The following is a 19,127-nucleotide window of genomic DNA, read 5'->3' as shown; positions in this document are numbered from 1 at the left end:
GTCCCTCTATCCTATCGTTTCTCCAATCAGCGAGGACAAGTCACCCTATCCTATCCTTTCCCCAGTCATCGAGGACCAGTCCCTCTATCCTTTCCCCAGTCATCGAGGACCAGTCCCTCTATCCTTTCCCCAGTCATCGAGGACCAGTCCCTCTATCCTATCCTTTCCCCAGACATCGAGGACCAGTCCCTCTATCCTATCCTTTCCCCAGTCATCGAGGACCAGTCCCTCTATCCTATCCTTTCCCCAGTCATCGAGGACCAGTCCCTCTATCCTATCCTTTCCCCAGTCATCGAGGACCAGTCCCACTATCCTATCCTTTCCCCAGTCATCGAGGACCAGTCCCTCTATCCTATCCTTTCCCCAGTCATCCAGGACCAGTGCCTCTATCCGATCCTTTCCCCAGTCATCGAGGACCATTCCCTCTATCCTATCCTTTCCCCAGTCATAGAGGACCAGTACCCCTATCCTTTCCTTTCCCCAGTCATCGAGGACCAGTCCCTCTATCCTTTCCCCAGTCATCAAGGACCAGTCCCTCTATCCTTTCCCCAGTCATCGAGGACCAGTCCCTCTATCCTATCCTTTCCCCAGTCATCAAGGACCAGTCCCCCTATCCTTTCCCCAGTCATCGAGGACCAGTCCCTCTATCCTTTCCCCAGTCATCGAGGACCAGTCCATCTATCAATTCCCCAGTCATCGAGGACCAGTCCCTCTATCCTATCCTTCCCCAGTCATCGAGGACCAGTCCCTCTATCCTATCCTTTCCCCAGTCATCGAGGACCAGCCCCCCTATCCTATCCTTTCCCCAGTCATCAAGGACCAGTCCCTCTATCCTATCGTTTCTCCAATCAGCGAGGACAAGTCACCCTATCCTATCCTTTCCCCAGTCATCGAGGACCAGTCCCTCTATCCTTTCCCCAGTCATCGAGGACCAGTCCCTCTATCCTTTCCCCAGTCATCGTGGACCAGTCCCTCTATCCTATCCTTTCCCCAGTCATCGAGGACCAGTCCCTCTATCCTATCCTTTCCCAGTCATCGAGGACCAGTCCCCCTATCCTATTCTTTCCCCAGTCATCGAGTACCAGTCCCTCTATCCTATCCTTTCCACAGTCATCGAGGACCAGTCCCTCTATCCTATCCTTTCCCCAGTCATCGAGGACCAGTCCCTCTATCCTATGCTTTCCCCAGTCATCGAGGACCAGTCCCTCTATCCTATCCTTTCCCAAGTCATCAGGGACCAGTCCCTCTATCCTATCCTTTCCCCAGTCATCTATCCTTCCCCAGTCATCGAGGACCTCTCCCCCAATCCTATCCTTTCCCCAGTCATCGAGGACCAGTGCCCAAATCCTATCCTTTCCCAAGTCATCGAGGACTAGTCCCTCTATCCTATCCTTTCCCCGGTCATCGAGGACCAGTCCCTCTATACTATCCTTTCCCCAGTAATCGAGGACCAGTCCCTCTATCCTATCCTTTCCCCAGTCATCGAGGACCAGTCCCCCTATCCTATTCTTTCCCCAGTCATCGAGGACCAGTCCCTCTATCCTTTCCCCAGTCATCGAGGACCAGTCCCCCTATCCTATCCTTTCCCCAGTCATCGAGGACCAGTCCCTCTATCCTTTCCCCAGTCATCGAGCACCAGTCCCTCTATCCTATCCTTTCCCCAGTCATCGAGGACCAGTCCCTCTATCCTATCCTTTCCCCAGTCATCGAGGACCAGTCCCCCTATAATATCCTTTCCACAGTCATAGAGGACCAGTCCCCCTATCCTATGCTTTCCCCAATCATCGAGGACCAGTCCCCCTATCCTATCCTTTCCCCAGTCATCGAAGACCAGTCCCTCTATCCTATCCTTTCCCCAGTCATCGAGGACCAGTCCCCCTATCCTATCCTTTCCCCAGTCATCGAGGACCAGTCCCTCTAATCCTTTCCCCAGTCATCGAGGACCAGTCCCTCTATCCTATCCTTTCCCAGTCATCGAGGACCAGTCCCTCTATCCTTTCCCCAGTCATCGAGTACCAGTCCCTCTGTCCTATCCTTTCCCCAGTCATCAAGGACCAGTCCCTCTATCCTATCGTTTCTCCAATCAGCGAGGACAAGTCACCCTATCCTATCCTTTCCCCAGTCATCGAGGACCAGTCCCTCTATCCTTTCCCCAGTCATCGAGGACCAGTCCCTCTATCCTTTCCCCAGTCATCGAGGACCAGTCCCTCTATCCTATCCTTTCCCCAGTCATCGAGGACCAGTCCCTCTATCCTATCCTTTCCCCAGTCATCGAGGACCAGTCCCTCTATCCTATCCTTTCCCCAGTCATCGAGTACCAGTCCCTCTATCATATCCTTTCCCCAGTCATCGAGGACCAGTCCCTCTATCCTATCCTTTCCCCAGTCATCGAGGACCAGTCCCTCTATCCTATGCTTTCCCCAGTCATCGAGGACCAGTCCCTCTATCCTATCCTTTCCCCAGTCATCAAGGACCAGTCCCTCTATCCTATCCTTTCCCCAGTCATCGAGGACCAGTCCCCCTATAATATCCTTTCCCCAGTCATCGAGGACCAGTCCCCCTATCCTATGCTTTCCCCAGTCATCGAGGACCAGTCCCCCTATCCTATGCTTTCCCCAGTCATCGAGGACCAGTCCCCCTATCCTATATTTTCCCCAGTCATCGAGGACCAGTGCCCCTATCCTATGCTTTCCCCATTCATCGAGGACCAGTCCCTCTATACTATCCTTTCCCCAGTAATCGAGGACCAGTCCCTCTATCCTATCCTTTCCCCAGTCATCGAGGACCAGTCCCCCTATCCTATTCTTTCCCCAGTCATCGAGGACCAGTCCCTCTATCCTTTCCCCAGTCATCGAGGACCAGTCCCCCTATCCTATCCTTTCCCCAGTCATCGAGGACCAGTCCCTCTATCCTTTCCCCAGTCATCGAGCACCAGTCCCTCTATCCTATCCTTTCCCCAGTCATCGAGGACCAGTCCATCTATCCTATCCTTTTCCCTGTCATCGAGGACCAGTTCCTCTATCCTATCCTTTCCCCAGTCATCGAGGACCAGTCCTTATATCCTATCCTTTCCCCGGTCAACGAGGACCAATCCCTCTATACTATCCTTTCCCCAGTCATCGAGGACCAGTCCCTCTATCCTATCCTTTTCCCCAGTTATCGAGGACCAGTCCCCCTATAATATCCTTTCCACAGTCATAGAGGACCAGTCCCCCTATCCTATGCTTTCCCCAATCATCGAGGACCAGTCCCCCTATCCTATCCTTTCCCCAGTCATCGAAGACCAGTCCCTCTATCCTATCCTTTCCCCAGTCATCGAGGACCAGTCCCCCTATCCTATCCTTTCCCCAGTCATCGAGGACCAGTCCCTCTAATCCTTTCCCCAGTCATCGAGGACCAGTCCCTCTATCCTATCCTTTCCCAGTCATCGAGGACCAGTCCCTCTATCCTTTCCCCAGTCATCGAGTACCAGTCCCTCTGTCCTATCCTTTCCCCAGTCATCAAGGACCAGTCCCTCTATCCTATCGTTTCTCCAATCAGCGAGGACAAGTCACCCTATCCTATCCTTTCCCCAGTCATCGAGGACCAGTCCCTCTATCCTTTCCCCAGTCATCGAGGACCAGTCCCTCTATCCTTTCCCCAGTCATCGAGGACCAGTCCCTCTATCCTATCCTTTCCCCAGTCATCGAGGACCAGTCCCTCTATCCTATCCTTTCCCCAGTCATCGAGGACCAGTCCCTCTATCCTATCCTTTCCCCAGTCATCGAGTACCAGTCCCTCTATCATATCCTTTCCCCAGTCATCGAGGACCAGTCCCTCTATCCTATCCTTTCCCCAGTCATCGAGGACCAGTCCCTCTATCCTATGCTTTCCCCAGTCATCGAGGACCAGTCCCTCTATCCTATCCTTTCCCCAGTCATCAAGGACCAGTCCCTCTATCCTATCCTTTCCCCAGTCATCGAGGACCAGTCCCCCTATAATATCCTTTCCCCAGTCATCGAGGACCAGTCCCCCTATCCTATGCTTTCCCCAGTCATCGAGGACCAGTCCCCCTATCCTATGCTTTCCCCAGTCATCGAGGACCAGTCCCCCTATCCTATATTTTCCCCAGTCATCGAGGACCAGTGCCCCTATCCTATGCTTTCCCCATTCATCGAGGACCAGTCCCTCTATACTATCCTTTCCCCAGTAATCGAGGACCAGTCCCTCTATCCTATCCTTTCCCCAGTCATCGAGGACCAGTCCCCCTATCCTATTCTTTCCCCAGTCATCGAGGACCAGTCCCTCTATCCTTTCCCCAGTCATCGAGGACCAGTCCCCCTATCCTATCCTTTCCCCAGTCATCGAGGACCAGTCCCTCTATCCTTTCCCCAGTCATCGAGCACCAGTCCCTCTATCCTATCCTTTCCCCAGTCATCGAGGACCAGTCCATCTATCCTATCCTTTTCCCTGTCATCGAGGACCAGTTCCTCTATCCTATCCTTTCCCCAGTCATCGAGGACCAGTCCTTATATCCTATCCTTTCCCCGGTCAACGAGGACCAATCCCTCTATACTATCCTTTCCCCAGTCATCGAGGACCAGTCCCTCTATCCTATCCTTTTCCCCAGTTATCGAGGACCAGTCCCCCTATCCTATCCTTTCCCCAGTCATCGAGGACCAGTCCCCCTATCCTATGCTTTCCCCAGTCATCGAGGAATAGTCCCTCTATCCTATCCTTTCCCCAGTCATCGAGGACCAGTCCCTCTATCCTATCCTTTCCCCAGTCATCGAGGACCAGTCCCTCTATCCTATCCTTTCCCCAGTCATCGAGGACCAGTACCCCTATCCTTTCCTTTCCCCAGTCATCGAGGACCAGTCCCTCTATCCTTTCCCCAGTCATCAAGGACCAGTCCCTCTATCCTTTCCCCAGTCATCGAGGACCAGTCCCTCTATCCTATCCTTTCCCCAGTCATCAAGGACCAGTCCCCCTATCCTATCCTTTCCCCAGTCATCGAGGACCAGTCCCTCTATCCTTTCCCCAGTCATCGAGGACCAGTCCCTCTATCCTTTCCCCAGTCATCGAGGACCAGTCCCTCTATCCTTTCCCCAGTCATCGAGGACCAGTCCCTCTATCCTATCCTTCCCCAGTCATCGAGGACCAGTCCCTCTATCCTATCCTTTCCCCAGTCATCGAGGACCAGTCCCCCTACCCTATCCTTTCCCCAGTCATCAAGGACCAGTCCCTCTATCCTATCGTTTCTCCAATCAGCGAGGACAAGTCACCCTATCCTATCCTTTCCCCAGTCATCGAGGACCAGTCCCTCTATCCTTTCCCCAGTCATCGAGGACCAGTCCCTCTATCCTTTCCCCAGTCATCGAGGACCAGTCCCTCTATCCTATCCTTTCCCCAGACATCGAGGACCAGTCCCTCTATCCTATCCTTTCCCCAGTCATCAAGGACCAGTCCCTCTATCCTATCCTTTCCCCAGTCATCGAGGACCAGTCCCCCTATAATATCCTTTCCCCAGTCATCGAGGACCAGTCCCCCTATCCTATGCTTTCCCCAGTCATCGAGGACCAGTCCCCCTATCCTATGCTTTCCCCAGTCATCGAGGACCAGTCCCCCTATCCTATATTTTCCCCAGTCATCGAGGACCAGTGCCCCTATCCTATGCTTTCCCCATTCATCGAGGACCAGTCCCTCTATACTATCCTTTCCCCAGTAATCGAGGACCAGTCCCTCTATCCTATCCTTTCCCCAGTCATCGAGGACCAGTCCCCCTATCCTATTCTTTCCCCAGTCATCGAGGACCAGTCCCTCTATCCTTTCCCCAGTCATCGAGGACCAGTCCCCCTATCCTATCCTTTCCCCAGTCATCGAGGACCAGTCCCTCTATCCTTTCCCCAGTCATCGAGCACCAGTCCCTCTATCCTATCCTTTCCCCAGTCATCGAGGACCAGTCCATCTATCCTATCCTTTTCCCTGTCATCGAGGACCAGTTCCTCTATCCTATCCTTTCCCCAGTCATCGAGGACTAGTCCTTATATCCTATCCTTTCCCCGGTCAACGAGGACCAATCCCTCTATACTATCCTTTCCCCAGTCATCGAGGACCAGTCCCTCTATCCTATCCTTTTCCCCAGTTATCGAGGACCAGTCCCCCTATCCTATCCTTTCCCCAGTCATCGAGGACCAGTCCCCCTATCCTATGCTTTCCCCAGTCATCGAGGAATAGTCCCTCTATCCTATCCTTTCCCCAGTCATCGAGGACCAGTCCCTCTATCCTATCCTTTCCCCAGTCATCGAGGACCAGTCCCTCTATCCTATCCTTTCCCCAGTCATCGAGGACCAGTACCCCTATCCTTTCCTTTCCCCAGTCATCGAGGACCAGTCCCTCTATCCTTTCCCCAGTCATCAAGGACCAGTCCCTCTATCCTTTCCCCAGTCATCGAGGACCAGTCCCTCTATCCTATCCTTTCCCCAGTCATCAAGGACCAGTCCCCCTATCCTATCCTTTCCCCAGTCATCGAGGACCAGTCCCTCTATCCTTTCCCCAGTCATCGAGGACCAGTCCCTCTATCCTTTCCCCAGTCATCGAGGACCAGTCCCTCTATCCTTTCCCCAGTCATCGAGGACCAGTCCCTCTATCCTATCCTTCCCCAGTCATCGAGGACCAGTCCCTCTATCCTATCCTTTCCCCAGTCATCGAGGACCAGTCCCCCTACCCTATCCTTTCCCCAGTCATCAAGGACCAGTCCCTCTATCCTATCGTTTCTCCAATCAGCGAGGACAAGTCACCCTATCCTATCCTTTCCCCAGTCATCGAGGACCAGTCCCTCTATCCTTTCCCCAGTCATCGAGGACCAGTCCCTCTATCCTTTCCCCAGTCATCGAGGACCAGTCCCTCTATCCTATCCTTTCCCCAGACATCGAGGACCAGTCCCTCTATCCTATCCTTTCCCCAGTCATCGAGGACCAGTCCCTCTATCCTATCCTTTCCCCAGTCATCGAGGACCAGTCCCTCTATCCTATCCTTTCCCCAGTCATCGAGGACCAGTCCCTCTATCCTATCCTTTCCCCAGTCATCGAGGACCAGTCCCTCTATCCTATCCTTTCCCCAGTCATCCAGGACCAGTGCCTCTATCCGATCCTTTCCCCAGTCATCGAGGACCATTCCCTCTATCCTATCCTTTCCCCAGTCATAGAGGACCAGTACCCCTATCCTTTCCTTTCCCCAGTCATCGAGGACCAGTCCCTCTATCCTTTCCCCAGTCATCAAGGACCAGTCCCTCTATCCTTTCCCCAGTCATCGAGGACCAGTCCCTCTATCCTATCCTTTCCCCAGTCATCAAGGACCAGTCCCCCTATCCTTTCCCCAGTCATCGAGGACCAGTCCCTCTATCCTTTCCCCAGTCATCGAGGACCAGTCCCTCTATCCTTTCCCCAGTCATCGAGGACCAGTCCATCTATCAATTCCCCAGTCATCGAGGACCAGTCCCTCTATCCTATCCTTCCCCAGTCATCGAGGACCAGTCCCTCTATCCTATCCTTTCCCCAGTCATCGAGGACCAGCCCCCCTATCCTATCCTTTCCCCAGTCATCAAGGACCAGTCCCTCTATCCTATCGTTTCTCCAATCAGCGAGGACAAGTCACCCTATCCTATCCTTTCCCCAGTCATCGAGGACCAGTCCCTCTATCCTTTCCCCAGTCATCGAGGACCAGTCCCTCTATCCTTTCCCCAGTCATCGTGGACCAGTCCCTCTATCCTATCCTTTCCCCAGTCATCGAGGACCAGTCCCTCTATCCTATCCTTTCCCAGTCATCGAGGACCAGTCCCCCTATCCTATTCTTTCCCCAGTCATCGAGTACCAGTCCCTCTATCCTATCCTTTCCACAGTCATCGAGGACCAGTCCCTCTATCCTATCCTTTCCCCAGTCATCGAGGACCAGTCCCTCTATCCTATGCTTTCCCCAGTCATCGAGGACCAGTCCCTCTATCCTATCCTTTCCCCAGTCATCAGGGACCAGTCCCTCTATCCTATCCTTTCCCCAGTCATCTATCCTTCCCCAGTCATCGAGGACCTCTCCCCCAATCCTATCCTTTCCCCAGTCATCGAGGACCAGTCCCCAAATCCTATCCTTTCCCAAGTCATCGAGGACTAGTCCCTCTATCCTATCCTTTCCCCGGTCATCGAGGACCAGTCCCTCTATACTATCCTTTCCCCAGTAATCGAGGACCAGTCCCTCTATCCTATCCTTTCCCCAGTCATCGAGGACCAGTCCCCCTATCCTATTCTTTCCCCAGTCATCGAGGACCAGTCCCTCTATCCTTTCCCCAGTCATCGAGGACCAGTCCCCCTATCCTATCCTTTCCCCAGTCATCGAGGACCAGTCCCTCTATCCTTTCCCCAGTCATCGAGCACCAGTCCCTCTATCCTATCCTTTCCCCAGTCATCGAGGACCAGTCCCTCTATCCTATCCTTTTCCCAGTCATCGAGGACCAGTTCCTCTATCCTATCCTTTCCCCAGTCATCGAGGACCAGTCCTTATATCCTATCCTTTCCCCGGTCAACGAGGACCAATCCCTCTATACTATCCTTTCCCCAGTCATCGAGGACCAGTCCCTCTATCCTATCCTTTTCCCCAGTTATCGAGGACCAGTCCCCCTATCCTATCCTCTCCCCAGTCATCAAGGACCAGTCCCTCTATCCTATCCTTTCCCCAGTCATCGAGGACCAGTCCCCCTATAATATCCTTTCCACAGTCATAGAGGACCAGTCCCCCTATCCTATGCTTTCCCCAATCATCGAGGACCAGTCCCCCTATCCTATCCTTTCCCCAGTCATCGAAGACCAGTCCCTCTATCCTATCCTTTCCCCAGTCATCGAGGACCAGTCCCCCTATCCTATCCTTTCCCCAGTCATCGAGGACCAGTCCCTCTAATCCTTTCCCCAGTCATCGAGGACCAGTCCCTCTATCCTATCCTTTCCCAGTCATCGAGGACCAGTCCCTCTATCCTTTCCCCAGTCATCGAGTACCAGTCCCTCTGTCCTATCCTTTCCCCAGTCATCGAGGACCAGTCCCCCTATCCTATCCTTTCCCCAGTCATCAAGGACCAGTCCCTCTATCCTATCGTTTCTCCAATCAGCGAGGACAAGTCACCCTATCCTATCCTTTCCCCAGTCATCGAGGACCAGTCCCTCTATCCTTTCCCCAGTCATCGAGGACCAGTCCCTCTATCCTTTCCCCAGTCATCGAGGACCAGTCCCTCTATCCTATCCTTTCCCCAGTCATCGAGGACCAGTCCCTCTATCCTATCCTTTCCCCAGTCATCGAGGACCAGTCCCTCTATCCTATCCTTTCCCCAGTCATCGAGTACCAGTCCCTCTATCATATCCTTTCCCCAGTCATTGAGGACCAGTCCCTCTATCCTATCCTTTCCCCAGTCATCGAGGACCAGTCCCTCTATCCTATGCTTTCCCCAGTCATCGAGGACCAGTCCCTCTATCCTATCCTTTCCCCAGTCATCAAGGACCAGTCCCTCTATCCTATCCTTTCCCCAGTCATCGAGGACCAGTCCCCCTATAATATCCTTTCCCCAGTCATCGAGGACCAGTCCCCCTATCCTATGCTTTCCCCAGTCATCGAGGACCAGTCCCCCTATCCTATATTTTCCCCAGTCATCGAGGACCAGTCCCCCTATCCTATGCTTTCCCCATTCATCGAGGACCAGTCCCTCTATCCTATCCTTTCCCCAGCCATTGAGGACCAGTCCCTCTATCCTATCCTTTCCCCAGTCATCGAAGACCAGTCCCTCTATCCTATCCTTTCCCCAGTCATCGAGGACCAGTCCCTCTATCCTTTCCCCAGTCATCGAGGACCAGTCCCTCTATCCTATCCTTTCCCAGTCATCGAGGACCAGTCCCTCTATCCTATCCTTTCACCAGTCATTGAGTACCAGTCCCTCTATCCTATCCTTTCCCCAGTCATCGAGGACCAGTGCCTCTATCCGATCCTTTCCCCAGTCATCGAGGACCATTCCCTCTATCCTATCCTTTCCCCAGTCATAGAGGACCAGTACCCCTATGCTTTCCTTTCCCCAGTCATCGAGGACCAGTCCCTCGATCCTTTCCCCAGTCATCAAGGACCAGTCCCTCTATCCTTTCCCCAGTCATCGAGGACCAGTCCCCCTATCCTATCCTTTCCCCAGTCATCGAGGACCAGTCCCTCTATCCTTTCCCCAGTCATCGAGGACCAGTCCCTCTATCCTATCCTTTCCCAGTCATCGAGGACCAGTCCCTCTATCCTATCCTTTCCCCAGTCATCGAGGACCAGTGCCTCTATCCGATCCTTTCCCCAGTCATCGAGGACCATTCCCTCTATCCTATCCTTTCCCCAGTCATAGAGGACCAGTACCCCTATCCTTTCCTTTCCCCAGTCATCGAGGACCAGTCCCTCTATCCTTTCCCCAGTCATCAAGGACCAGTCCCTCTATCCTTGCCCCAGTCATCGAGGACCAGTCCCTCTATCCTATCCTTTCCCCAGTCATCAAGGACCAGTCCCCCTATCCTATCCTTTCCCCAGTCATCGAGGACCAGTCCCTCTATCCTTTCCCCAGTCATCGAGGACCAGTCCCTCTATCCTTTCCCCAGTCATCGAGGACCAGTCCCTCTATCCTTTCCCCAGTCATCGAGGACCAGTCCCTCTATCCTATCCTTCCCCAGTCATCGAGGACCAGTCCCTCTATCCTATCCTTTCCCCAGTCATCGAGGACCAGTCCCCCTATCCTATCCTTTCCCCAGTCATCAAGGACCAGTCCCTCTATCCTATCGTTTCTCCAATCAGCGAGGACAAGTCACCCTATCCTATCCTTTCCCCAGTCATCGAGGACCAGTCCCTCTATCCTTTCCCCAGTCATCGAGGACCAGTCCCTCTATCCTATCCTTTCCCAGTCATCGAGGACCAGTCCCTCTATCCTATCCTTTCCCCAGTCATCGAGGACCAGTGCCTCTATCCGATCCTTTCCCCAGTCATCGAGGACCATTCCCTCTATCCTATCCTTTCCCCAGTCATAGAGGACCAGTACCCCTATCCTTCCTTTCCCCAGTCATCGAGGACCAGTCCCTCTATCCTTTCCCCAGTCATCAAGGACCAGTCCCTCTATCCTTGCCCCAGTCATCGAGGACCAGTCCCCCTATCCTATGCTTTCCCCAGTCATCGAGGACCAGTCCCCCTATCCTATGCTTTCCCCAGTCATCGAGGACCAGTCCCCCTATCCTATATTTTCCCCAGTCATCGAGGACCAGTCCCCCTATCCTATGCTTTCCCCATTCATCGAGGACCAGTCCCTCTATCCTATCCTTTCCCCAGCCATTGAGGACCAGTCCCTCTATCCTATCCTTTCCCCAGTCATCGAGGACCAGTCCCTCTATCCTTTCCCCAGTCATCGAGGACCAGTCCCTCTATCCTATCCTTTCCCAGTCATCGAGGACCAGTCCTTCTATCCTATCCTTTCACCAGTCATTGAGTACCAGTCCCTCTATCCTATCCTTTCCCCAGTCATCGAGGACCAGTGCCTCTATCCGATCCTTTCCCCAGTCATCGAGGACCATTCCCTCTATCCTATCCTTTCCCCAGTCATAGAGGACCAGTACCCCTATCCTTTCCTTTCCCCAGTCATCGAGGACCAGTCCCTCGATCCTTTCCCCAGTCATCAAGGACCAGTCCCTCTATCCTTTCCCCAGTCATCGAGGACCAGTCCCCCTATCCTATCCTTTCCCCAGTCATCGAGGACCAGTCCCTCTATCCTTTCCCCAGTCATCGAGGACCAGTCCCTCTATCCTATCCTTTCCCAGTCATCGAGGACCAGTCCCTCTATCCTATCCTTTCCCCAGTCATCGAGGACCAGTGCCTCTATCCGATCCTTTCCCCAGTCATCGAGGACCATTCCCTCTATCCTATCCTTTCCCCAGTCATAGAGGACCAGTACCCCTATCCTTTCCTTTCCCCAGTCATCGAGGACCAGTCCCTCTATCCTTTCCCCAGTCATCAAGGACCAGTCCCTCTATCCTTGCCCCAGTCATCGAGGACCAGTCCCTCTATCCTATCCTTTCCCCAGTCATCAAGGACCAGTCCCCCTATCCTATCCTTTCCCCAGTCATCGAGGACCAGTCCCTCTATCCTTTCCCCAGTCATCGAGGACCAGTCCCTCTATCCTTTCCCCAGTCATCGAGGACCAGTCCCTCTATCCTTTCCCCAGTCATCGAGGACCAGTCCCTCTATCCTATCCTTCCCCAGTCATCGAGGACCAGTCCCTCTATCCTATCCTTTCCCCAGTCATCGAGGACCAGTCCCCCTATCCTATCCTTTCCCCAGTCATCAAGGACCAGTCCCTCTATCCTATCGTTTCTCCAATCAGCGAGGACAAGTCACCCTATCCTATCCTTTCCCCAGTCATCGAGGACCAGTCCCTCTATCCTTTCCCCAGTCATCGAGGACCAGTCCCTCTATCCTATCCTTTCCCAGTCATCGAGGACCAGTCCCTCTATCCTATCCTTTCCCCAGTCATCGAGGACCAGTGCCTCTATCCGATCCTTTCCCCAGTCATCGAGGACCATTCCCTCTATCCTATCCTTTCCCCAGTCATAGAGGACCAGTACCCCTATCCTTTCCTTTCCCCAGTCATCGAGGACCAGTCCCTCTATCCTTTCCCCAGTCATCAAGGACCAGTCCCTCTATCCTTGCCCCAGTCATCGAGGACCAGTCCCTCTATCCTATCCTTTCCCCAGTCATCAAGGACCAGTCCCCCTATCCTATCCTTTCCCCAGTCATCGAGGACCAGTCCATCTATCCTTTCCCCAGTCATCGAGGACCAGTCCCTCTATCCTTTCCCCAGTCATCGAGGACCAGTCCCTCTATCCTTTCCCCAGTCATCGAGGAACAGTCCCTCTATCCTATCCTTCCCCAGTCATCGAGGACCAGTCCCTCTATCCTATCCTTTCCCCAGTCATCGAGGACCAGTCCCCCTATCCTATCCTTTCCCCAGTCATCAAGGACCAGTCCCTCTATCCTATCGTTTCTCCAATCAGCGAGGACAAGTCACCCTATCCTATCCTTTCCCCAGTCATCGAGGACCAGTCCCTCTATCCTTTCCCAAGTCATCGAAGACCAGTCCCTCTATCCTATCCTTTCCCCAGTCATCGAGGACCAGTCCCTCTATCCTATGCTTTCCCCAGTCATCGAGGACCAGTCCCTCTATCCTATCCTTTCCCCAGTCATCAGGAACCAGTCCCTCTATCCTATCCTTTCCCCAGTCATCGAGGACCAGTCCCTCTATCCTTTCCCCAGTCATCGAGGACCAGTCCCTCTATCCTATCCTTTCCCAGTCATCGAGGACCAGTCCCTCTATCCTATCCTTTCCCCAGTCATCGAGGACCAGTGCCTCTATCCGATCCTTTCCCCAGTCATCGAGGACCATTCCCTCTATCCTATCCTTTCCCCAGTCATAGAGGACCAGTACCCCTATCCTTTCCTTTCCCCAGTCATCGAGGACCAGTCCCTCTATCCTTTCCCCAGTCATCAAGGACCAGTCCCTCTATCCTTGCCCCAGTCATCGAGGACCAGTCCCTCTATCCTATCCTTTCCCCAGTCATCAAGGACCAGTCCCCCTATCCTATCCTTTCCCCAGTCATCGAGGACCAGTCCCTCTATCCTTTCCCCAGTCATCGAGGACCAGTCCCTCTATCCTTTCCCCAGTCATCGAGGACCAGTCCCTCTATCCTTTCCCCAGTCATCGAGGACCAGTCCCTCTATCCTATCCTTCCCCAGTCATCGAGGACCAGTCCCTCTATCCTATCCTTTCCCCAGTCATCGAGGACCAGTCCCCCTATCCTATCCTTTCCCCAGTCATCAAGGACCAGTCCCTCTATCCTATCGTTTCTCCAATCAGCGAGGACAAGTCACCCTATCCTATCCTTTCCCCAGTCATCGAGGACCAGTCCCTCTATCCTTTCCCCAGTCATCGAGGACCAGTCCCTCTATCCTATCCTTTCCCAGTCATCGAGGACCAGTCCCTCTATCCTATCCTTTCCCCAGTCATCGAGGACCAGTGCCTCTATCCGATCCTTTCCCCAGTCATCGAGGACCATTCCCTCTATCCTATCCTTTCCCCAGTCATAGAGGACCAGTACCCCTATCCTTTCCTTTCCCCAGTCATCGAGGACCAGTCCCTCTATCCTTTCCCCAGTCATCAAGGACCAGTCCCTCTATCCTTGCCCCAGTCATCGAGGACCAGTCCCTCTATCCTATCCTTTCCCCAGTCATCAAGGACCAGTCCCCCTATCCTATCCTTTCCCCAGTCATCGAGGACCAGTCCCTCTATCCTTTCCCCAGTCATCGAGGACCAGTCCCTCTATCCTTTCCCCAGTCATCGAGGACCAGTCCCTCTATCCTTTCCCCAGTCATCGAGGAACAGTCCCTCTATCCTATCCTTCCCCAGTCATCGAGGACCAGTCCCTCTATCCTATCCTTTCCCCAGTCATCGAGGACCAGTCCCCCTATCCTATCCTTTCCCCAGTCATCAAGGACCAGTCCCTCTATCCTATCGTTTCTCCAATCAGCGAGGACAAGTCACCCTATCCTATCCTTTCCCCAGTCATCGAGGACCAGTCCCTCTATCCTTTCCCCAGTCATCGAAGACCAGTCCCTCTATCCTATCCTTTCCCCAGTCATCGAGGACCAGTCCCTCTATCCTATGCTTTCCCCAGTCATCGAGGACCAGTCCCTCTATCCTATCCTTTCCCCAGTCATCAGGAACCAGTCCCTCTATCCTATCCTTTCCCCAGTCATCGAGGACCAGTCCCTCTATCCTATGCTTTCCCCAGTCATCGAGGACCAGTCCCTCTATCCTATCCTTTCCCCAGTCATCAGGGACCAGTCCCTCTATCCTATCCTTTCCCCAGTCATCTATCCTTCCCCAGTCATCGAGGACCTCTCTCCCAATCCTATCCTTTCCCCAGTCATCGAGGACCAGTCCCTCTATCCTTTCCCCAGTCATCGAGGACCAGTCCCTCTATCCTTTCCCCAGTCATCGAGGACCAGTCCCTCTATCCTATCCTTTCCCCAGTCATCGAGGACCAGTCCCTCTATCCTATCCTTTCCCCAGTCATCGAGGACCAGTCCCTCTATCCTATCCTTTCCCCAGTCATCGAGTACCAGTCCCTCTATCATATCCTTTCCCCAGTCATTGAGGACCAGTCCCTCTATCCTATCCTTTCCCCAGTCATCGAGGACCAGTCCCTCTATCCTATGCTTTCCCCAGTCATCGAGGACCAGTCCCTCTATCCTATCCTTTCCCCAGTCATCAAGGACCAGTCCCTCTATCCTATCCTTTCCCCAGTCATCGAGGACCAGTCCCCCTATAATATCCTTTCCCCAGTCATCGAGGACCAGTCCCCCTATCCTATGCTTTCCCCAGTCATCGAGGACCAGTCCCCCTATCCTATGCTTTCCCCAGTCATCGAGGACCAGTCCCTCTATCCTATATTTTCCCCAGTCATCGAGGACCAGTCCCCCTATCCTATGCTTTCCCCATTCATCGAGGACCAGTCCCTCTATCCTATCCTTTCCCCAGCCATTGAGGACCAGTCCCTCTATCCTATCCTTTCCCCAGTCATCGAAGACCAGTCCCTCTATCCTATCCTTTCCCCAGTCATCGAGGACCAGTCCCTCTATCCTTTCCCCAGTCATCGAGGACCAGTCCCTCTATCCTATCCTTTCCCAGTCATCGAGGACCAGTCCCTCTATCCTATCCTTTCACCAGTCATTGAGTACCAGTCCCTCTATCCGATCCTTTCCCCAGTCATCGAGGACCATTCCCTCTATCCTATCCTTTCCCCAGTCATAGAGGACCAGTACCCCTATCCTTTCCTTTCCCCAGTCATCGAGGACCAGTCCCTCGATCCTTTCCCCAGTCATCAAGGACCAGTCCCTCTATCCTTTCCCCAGTCATCGAGGACCAGTCCCCCTATCCTATCCTTTCCCCAGTCATCGAGGACCAGTCCCTCTATCCTTTCCCCAGTCATCGAGGACCAGTCCCTCTATCCTATCCTTTCCCAGTCATCGAGGACCAGTCCCTCTATCCTATCCTTTCCCCAGTCATCGAGGACCAGTGCCTCTATCCGATCCTTTCCCCAGTCATCGAGGACCATTCCCTCTATCCTATCCTTTCCCCAGTCATAGAGGACCAGTACCCCTATCCTTTCCTTTCCCCAGTCATCGAGGACCAGTCCCTCTATCCTTTCCCCAGTCATCAAGGACCAGTCCCTCTATCCTTGCCCCAGTCATCGAGGACCAGTCCCTCTATCCTATCCTTTCCCCAGTCATCAAGGACCAGTCCCCCTATCCTATCCTTTCCCCAGTCATCGAGGACCAGTCCCTCTATCCTTTCCCCAGTCATCGAGGACCAGTCCCTCTATCCTTTCCCCAGTCATCGAGGACCAGTCCCTCTATCCTTTCCCCAGTCATCGAGGACCAGTCCCTCTATCCTATCCTTCCCCAGTCATCGAGGACCAGTCCCTCTATCCTATCCTTTCCCCAGTCATCGAGGACCAGTCCCCCTATCCTATCCTTTCCCCAGTCATCAAGGACCAGTCCCTCTATCCTATCGTTTCTCCAATCAGCGAGGACAAGTCACCCTATCCTATCCTTTCCCCAGTCATCGAGGACCAGTCCCTCTATCCTTTCCCCAGTCATCGAGGACCAGTCCCTCTATCCTATCCTTTCCCAGTCATCGAGGACCAGTCCCTCTATCCTATCCTTTCCCCAGTCATCGAGGACCAGTGCCTCTATCCGATCCTTTCCCCAGTCATCGAGGACCATTCCCTCTATCCTATCCTTTCCCCAGTCATAGAGGACCAGTACCCCTATCCTTTCCTTTCCCCAGTCATCGAGGACCAGTCCCTCTATCCTTTCCCCAGTCATCAAGGACCAGTCCCTCTATCCTTGCCCCAGTCATCGAGGACCAGTCCCCCTATCCTATGCTTTCCCCAGTCATCGAGGACCAGTCCCCCTATCCTATGCTTTCCCCAGTCATCGAGGACCAGTCCCCCTATCCTATGCTTTCCCCATTCATCGAGGACCAGTCCCTCTATCCTATCCTTTCCCCAGCCATTGAGGACCAGTCCCTCTATCCTATCCTTTCCCCAGTCATCGAAGACCAGTCCCTCTATCCTATCCTTTCCCCAGTCATCGAGGACCAGTCCCTCTATCCTTTCCCCAGTCATCGAGGACCAGTCCCTCTATCCTATCCTTTCCCAGTCATCGAGGACCAGTCCCTCTATCCTATCCTTTCACCAGTCATTGAGTACCAGTCCCTCTATCCTATCCTTTCCCCAGTCATCGAGGACCAGTGCCTCTATCCGATCCTTTCCCCAGTCATCGAGGACCATTCCCTCTATCCTATCCTTTCCCCAGTCATAGAGGACCAGTACCCCTATCCTTTCCTTTCCCCAGTCATCGAGGACCAGTCCCTCGATCCTTTCCCCAGTCATCAAGGACCAGTCCCTCTATCCTTTCCCCAGTCATCGAGGACCAGTCCCCCTATCCTATCCTTTCCCCAGTCATCGAGGACCAGTCCCTCTATCCTTTCCCCAGTCATCGAGGACCAGTCCTTCTATCCTATCCTTTCCCAGTCATCGAGGACCAGTCCCTCTATCCTATCCTTTCCCCAGTCATCGAGGACCAGTGCCTCTATCCGATCCTTTCCCCAGTCATCGAGGACCATTCCCTCTATCCTATCCTTTCCCCAGTCATAGAGGACCAGTACCCCTATCCTTTCCTTTCCCCAGTCATCGAGGACCAGTCCCTCTATCCTTTCCCCAGTCATCAAGGACCAGTCCCTCTATCCTTGCCCCAGTCATCGAGGACCAGTCCCTCTATCCTATCCTTTCCCCAGTCATCAAGGACCAGTCCCCCTATCCTATCCTTTCCCCAGTCATCGAGGACCAGTCCCTCTATCCTTTCCCCAGTCATCGAGGACCAGTCCCTCTATCCTTTCCCCAGTCATCGAGGACCAGTCCCTCTATCCTTTCCCCAGTCATCGAGGACCAGTCCCTCTATCCTATCCTTCCCCAGTCATCGAGGACCAGTCCCTCTATCCTATCCTTTCCCCAGTCATCGAGGACCAGTCCCCCTATCCTATCCTTTCCCCAGTCATCAAGGACCAGTCCCTCTATCCTATCGTTTCTCCAATCAGCGAGGACAAGTCACCCTATCCTATCCTTTCCCCAGTCATCGAGGACCAGTCCCTCTATCCTTTCCCCAGTCATCGAGGACCAGTCCCTCTATCCTATCCTTTCCCAGTCATCGAGGACCAGTCCCTCTATCCTATCCTTCCCCAGACATCGAGGACCAGTCCCTCTATCCTATCCTTTCCCCAGTCATTGAGGACCAGTCCCCCTATCCTATCCTTTCTCCAGTCATCGAGGACCAGTGCCTCTATCCGATCCTTTCCCCAGTCATCGAGGACCATTCCCTCTATCCTATCCTTTCCCCAGTCATAGAGGACCAGTACCCCTATCCTTTCCTTTCCCCAGTCATCGAGGACCAGTCCCTCTATCCTTTCCCCAGTCATCAAGGACCAGTCCCTCTATCCTTGCCCCAGTCATCGAGGACCAGTCCCTCTATCCTATCCTTTCCCCAGTCATCAAGGACCAGTCCCCCTATCCTATCCTTTCCCCAGTCATCGAGGACCAGTCCCTCTATCCTTTCCCCAGTCATCGAGGACCAGTCCCTCTATCCTTTCCCCAGTCATCGAGGACCAGTCCCTCTATCCTTTCCCCAGTCATCGAGGACCAGTCCCTCTATCCTATCCTTCCCCAGTCATCGAGGACCAGTCCCTCTATCCTATCCTTTCCCCAGTCATCGAGGACCAGTCCCCCTATCCTATCCTTTCCCCAGTCATCAAGGACCAGTCCCTCTATCCTATCGTTTCTCCAATCAGCGAGGACAAGTCACCCTATCCTATCCTTTCCCCAGTCATCGAGGACCAGTCCCTCTATCCTTTCCCCAGTCATCGAAGACCAGTCCCTCTATCCTATCCTTTCCCCAGTCATCGAGGACCAGTCCCTCTATCCTATGCTTTCCCC

This window comes from Oncorhynchus mykiss, chromosome 11 (genome assembly GCF_057628025.1).
Source record: "Oncorhynchus mykiss isolate SJ-2025 chromosome 11, ASM5762802v1, whole genome shotgun sequence".
NCBI lineage: Eukaryota > Metazoa > Chordata > Actinopteri > Salmoniformes > Salmonidae > Oncorhynchus > Oncorhynchus mykiss.
The sequence above is the reverse complement of the archived record's forward strand: the minus strand, read 5'-3'. Positions refer to the sequence as shown.